The sequence below is a fragment of the Sus scrofa genome, chromosome 15 (genome assembly GCF_054392235.1).
Source record: "Sus scrofa isolate SSC_HxYL_T2T_F1_AM1 chromosome 15, Sscrofa_HxYL_maternal_Yorkshire_Landrace_v2.0, whole genome shotgun sequence".
NCBI lineage: Eukaryota > Metazoa > Chordata > Mammalia > Artiodactyla > Suidae > Sus > Sus scrofa.
Window position 1 is genome coordinate 96,391,171 of NC_139397.1, and position 6,190 is coordinate 96,397,360.

The 6,190-nt window shown below is 37.4% G+C and overlaps 1 pseudogene; it reads right to left on the reverse strand.

Moving 5' to 3' along the window:
* Window positions 1-5,675: 5,675 nt before the first annotated feature.
* On the reverse strand, window positions 5,676-5,835 carry LOC146396000 (small nucleolar RNA SNORA31; annotated as a pseudogene).
* Window positions 5,836-6,190: the final 355 nt, after the last annotated feature.

Sequence of the window (6,190 nt, forward strand, 5' to 3'; positions counted from 1 at the left end):
GAACTCCTGATTTCTATTTAAATGAGTGCTACATCTTAATGAGTAGATTTATAATAAATCTATCCAACTCTTTGTTATCAGGCTTCTACTGTTACTATAATTCCTTTAACATTTAGTTGGTTAAATAAAATTGTAGAGGAGTTCTCTCTGTGGCATAACAGTGTCTTGGGAGGGCCAGGACACAGGTTTGATACCTAGCCTGGCACAATGGGTTAAGGATCCAGTGTTACTGCAGCTGCAGCTTAGGTCACAACTGTGGCTCGGGTATGATCCCTGGCCCCAGGGAACTCCATATGCTGCAGGGTGGCCAAAAAAAATAGTACAGAAATCTGCATGCAGTTCTCTTATGGAAATTCATAATCCATAAGAACATGATAAGAGCTTAGAGAAGTCCTGTTTAATTTTGATTAATCCAACATTTTTCAAACTTTTTGACATCCATAACATTTTTGAATAATACATATCATCATCCTGAAGGAACTAGAATTCTCACACTAAGCTTTGGGAAACACTAGAGTTACCTGCCATTAATGGTATTTGCTCAGGCCTCATTGACTTTGCAGCTTTTGCCATAGAGGCCCATTTCTATTCTCTGGACTTTCCTTTCTTGGCCTCTGTGACCTCCCTTACTCTCATGTTCTTCCTACCTCTACTCCGTGTCCTAAGCCTGGGTTTCTTCAAGGTTCAGGCCTCAGCTCCCAGTTCTTTTTTTTCTTTCTTTTTTTTTTTTAAAAAATAACTCTTTTCCTTTGGGATTATATTCCCTCTCCTGGTTTCAAACATCACCCATATATGGATTAAAAAAAAAATCAATCCCTAGTATGTCTCCTAGCTTGAATCCTGCATCTCAAAGTGCCTCTGGAACATTTTCACTTGTATATATTGTTCTGCCACCTCAAATCCAACACTGTCTACATTTCTCTTCCCACAATATGTGCCGCTATCTGTATATATACATAAACAATAACCAGTTACAATCTATAAAGAAAATGCCATTTTAATAGCAATAAGGAAAATTGAATACTCAGGAATAAACATAGTAATAAATGTGCAAGGAGTTCCTGTCGTGGCTCAGCAGAAACAATCTGACTAGTATCCATGAGGATGTGGGTTTGATCCCTGGCCTCGCTTAGTGGGTTGGGGATCCAGCATTGCTGTGAGTTGCGGTGTAGGTCACTGAGGGTGTGGACCTAAAAGGCAAAAAAAAAAAAAAAAAGTAGAAAACTTAGATGTGATAAATTTAAAGCACCCTTGAAAGCCAAAAATGTAGGCGAACAAATGGAAAGACATTCTCTATTCTTGGACAGGATGAGTCAACTTTATAAAAGACATCGGTTCTCCTGGATTCTATAGATATAGTGCAATTCCAATAAAACTACCAACAAGCTTTTTTTCTTTTTTTCTTTTTTAAGGGCCACACCTGTAGCATATGGAGGTTCCCAGGCTAGGGGTTGAATTGGAGCTGCAGCTGCTGGCCTACACCACAGCCACAGCAACGCCAGATCCATGCCACGTCTGCAGCCTACACCACAGCTCACTGCAATGCCAGATCCTTAACCCAATGAGCAAGACCCGGGATCAAACCTCCCTCCTTGTAGATACTAGTGGAGTTCTTGACCCGCTGAACTGTAACAAGATCTCCCAACAAGTATTTTTTTTTTTAATATTTTTTATGGATCAATATAAGTTGACACTAAGGGTCATGTGGAAAAATAAACATGCAAGAATATACAGGATAACATTAAAATTATGAGACAAGAAAGACATTGAAGAAGAGAAACCATTTCATGTAAAAAGGAAGGAGATTTTACGAAAATAAGCAGTTATCTGTTCACATTACGAAAGAAATGCAGTAAGGATAAAGCAGAAGTAAGCAGTTATCTGTTCACATTACGAAAGAAATGCAGTAAGGATAAAGCAGAAGTAACGAGATTGATTACTTACAGGGAGTAGATGGGAATGGGTAGAAAGACTGTGTAATAAGAGGGGACTGACATTTCTCTGTGACTGTCTTTTTATATTGCTTTGATTCTTAGAAATACGATAATGTTTCACATGCTCCCACCTCCCCAAAACAAATAATTGCAATAAGCCAGGATTTGGAGCTAACCTCAAATAGAACATGAAGAGTAATAAATGAACCTAAGTGTATTAAATGAATAACATAATCATACTGAAATGGATGGGGAAGGAAAGAACTAACCTAACTAACCTTAGAAAAAAAACAGTTTTTTTGGCTCTAAACTATAAGGCTAAAGCCAAAAATCCTGCACAGAAATATTGTACTCAGTAAATTTGTTTCCCACGGTGATATGGGTTTGCGATTCTGAAACTATGTGTACACTAGGAGCCAATAAGAAAATATATTGTGGATGAGGAGAGCCAGGCTTTTCACTGTCAGAGAAAGAAGTTACAAATAAGTGAAGGGGAAGGCTAAAATAAATTTTGTGTGGTTGAATTAAAATTGAAGGTATCAGGCATCCCCCATTGGCACAGTGGGTTAAGGATCTGGCATTGGCACTTGCAGTGGCCTGGGTTGCTGGTGTGGCATGAATTCAGCCCCTGGCCTGGGAATTTCCACATGCCACAAGTGTGGCCAAAATGAAATAAAATAAAGTAAAATTGAAGGTATCAGTATGAACTCATGGTTATATGTTTATTTATATGTATGTAACATAGACATATATGTATTGCAAACATTAAGCAAACCTCATTTAAATAGAGTGGGTAAATCCTGAAGATGGTGCTGTCACACACTACCATTTGCCACTGCTTGCAGACCCCAGCAGGAAGAAGCTTGCTTTACATATCTCAGAAGGTAGAAAGGTTTTTCTCTTTGCCTAGCAACAGCCCAGCCAATGAGAAGATGCCACCACCCTGAATTCCTTCTCTCTTCCAATAAACATTGGCAGAAGGCCCCTTCTAACTTCCCAGTTTTCTTTTATAAGATGGCCTCTCTTCTGTTCTCTATACTTGGTTATGGTTCACCATGGTTTGCATGTCCTGAGTTGCAATTCCCCTGCTATTCCTGAAAACTTGATTTTGCTGGCTAAACCACTTAACCTGTTTGTTTTAAAGGTTGAAAAAAAATTTATATATTCATATATATATGAATAGTTTTAGAAATAAATATAGGTAGCATATGCATGTGTTACTGTATGCATTTATTTCCTACCTTTGTCTACTGAGTGGGTCTGAAAGCAGTGACACACCAGTGGCATTGGGCATACCTAGCAACCAGATCGTGGTTTCTAACTCTCACTCCACTAAAAGAAATGACGTTCCTTGGGAAATGATTGATTCTATGGTTGGAGAAGGGAAAATACAAAATGAGCTTAGACCATCTAGTGCCAGAAAATAAGGAAATGCTCAAAAATGAATAGCGACATTTTGAAAAGACACAGGAATCAACTTGAAAGATCTACTATGGCTGAATCTGGGGAAATTTGAGCACCAAAATAAACAGTGATAACTGGCCTATGACCTATAGAATCCATACTGATATAAACAAAAAATTAGATAAATAAATGAAAGAAGGCACAGCTTTTTCTTGAAGTAAGATTCTCTTTATAAATGTGGGAGAAAAGATTAAAGTAGAAAATCACTATGAGGCAAACATCAAAGTATTAATTGTTGCAGGCAACAACCATCAATGGATACCAAAATGAGTGGACGAAAGTATGTCGAAGATAGGATTTTGTATAGTCTCCACGTAATTTCCACAATGTACCCATTAACTACAAAGGAAAAATAAGTGACTATGTAGGAGAGAAAACTCACTGATGTCTCTTAACCAAGTGATCAAACTGAACACAACCAGTAAGAAGATATATTGATGAGTACCCCTGATATGATGTACTGAAAAAGACACAAGATCCTTCTATGAAACTCTTGCCAAAACACATAACCTCAATTTATCAGGGAAATATCAGAGAAACTGAAATTGAGAGACATTCTACAAGATAACTGACCAATATTTTTCAAAAGTGTCAATGTCATGGACGACAAAGAAAAAGAAAAATGGAGAAACTGTCACATATTGGAAGAGCCTAGAGACATGACAAATAAGTGCATGTGAGAACCTGCACCAGAAAAAGAAAGTTAGTAGGAAAACTGGAGAAATTAGTATAATATCTGTAGATTAGTTAGTGGTATTGTATTACTGTTAATTTCTTGGTTTCAGTAATTTTGCTGTATTTTTATTTTACATTTACAGATATATTTGCAAATAAAATTTTGTATTTACATAAAATACAAAATTATATTTTACTCTATTAAAATTTGGTAGAACTGAGTGAAAGATATATGGGAACTCTACAATTTTTGTCACTTTTCTATAAGTCTAAAATACTTTTGAATAAGCAAAAATTAAAAACAATTAGATAAAAGGACACAACTTCAGCTATGATGATATACTGTAATACTCAAGAACTGAAATTTTAAAAATACTAGGAAGACTATGACATTAATTTTTTTTGTCTTTTTAGGGCCATACCTGTGACACATGGAGGTTCCCAGACTAGGGGTTGAATGGGAGCTGTAGCCACTAGATCCGAGCCACATCTTATAGCACAGCCCACGGCAACACCAGATCCTTAACCAGGGATCAAACCTGCATCCTCATGGATGCTAGTCAGATTCATTTCCACCGAGCCACAGCGGGAACTCCTGACATTAATTTTTATTTTAGGCCTGTTATTTTGTGTTTTAATCCAATTTACAACTTTCCGTAATATGCGTTCTTAACACAACATGATCAGGCAGTGCTGGTAAGCTTAAAGTGCTTTCCAGTATGCCATTCTTTTCCTAAAAGCTTTATATCTTGCTGGTAACATGTACTTCAACATAATGGACATTAAAGAAAAGTTGGAAAGACATATATATATGTCTTTAGGGCTCTACCCACAGCATATGGAAGTTCCCAGGCTACGGGAAGAATTGGAGGTGTAGCTGCTGGCCTACACCACAGCCACAGCAACGCAGGATCCAAGCTGTGTCTGTGACCGACACCACAGCTCATGGCAATGCTGGATCCTTAACCCACTAAGCAAGGCCAGGGTTTGAACCAGCGTCCTCATGGATACTAGTCAGGTTTGTTACCGCTCAGCCACGATGGGAACTCCCCAAAAGATATATTTTTAGTTTATCATAAGAAAGATAGATAGGCTACTAATATGACTTTTAATTTGTTAGATACCAAACTAAGTTTATTATTAAAATTTTTTCTCTCAGATGTCATTTTGTTCGTTCTGTCTCCATCTCATTTTAAGATACTGAGATTCTTTGTTTTTCATACTTGCATTTATGTATGTGTGAAACTGTACCTATATAGATAAATTATATATGCAGGTTTTCTTTTCTTAGGTGTGGAGGAGTTTAGTTACAAACCCTCTGGAGAAGACTGGATGAGGGAGTCCTGTGTGAAGAAACAGACTTCTCTTATCCCTCCTTAACTTAGCAAAAGGCCTTGTTTGAGTTTTTTTTTTTTTTTTTTAATCATTGCCTTGTCTTTAATTAGACTTAACCTTTATGCTTTTACAAGTGGAATCAGTCAGAAGGCAAAAGTGTAGGGGAATAATTTTCCAGTATTTTTCTCATAAACTCAAATTCTTCTCTGGAGTAAAGCAGGTTTTGCTGTTCAGAGGGTTATTTGTGTGCTCCAAAATATGTTTTTCTGGTGTTTCCCCCATTCAGTCTGGGCTGCCACAATCAGACAGAAAGTGTGAGGACACTTTTTTGTTGCATCTGTAGTGGAAACCTTAGCAAGTTTCCACTTGATAGTAAGTGTTCCAGATAGTAAGATAGTAAGTGCTCCAGGCCTGTCAATAGCTGCATTTACTTGAGTTTTTAGTACTTCAGCCTTAGATTACAATTTAGATGCATCTAATGAGCTTTGAGAGCTCCCCATGCAATATAATTTCCCCCCTCGTTTTGGAGTAGTAGCCTGAGAACCCTAGTGTTATAAATACCACTTAAAGCAAAGGCAGATGTTCTTTGCAATTTTTGTATTTGGAATTAGGCTCTTTACCCACAGTAAAATACAGACAGAACTAAATAGATCTTACTAAATTTCCTGTGGATTCATGTGAATGTCTGGGTTCAACAACAAAGACAGAAATACTTAGTCACTTATAAAAACACTCTCCAGAGACAAAATGCCAAGCGTTGCTGTGATTGGTGAGAAGTGCTG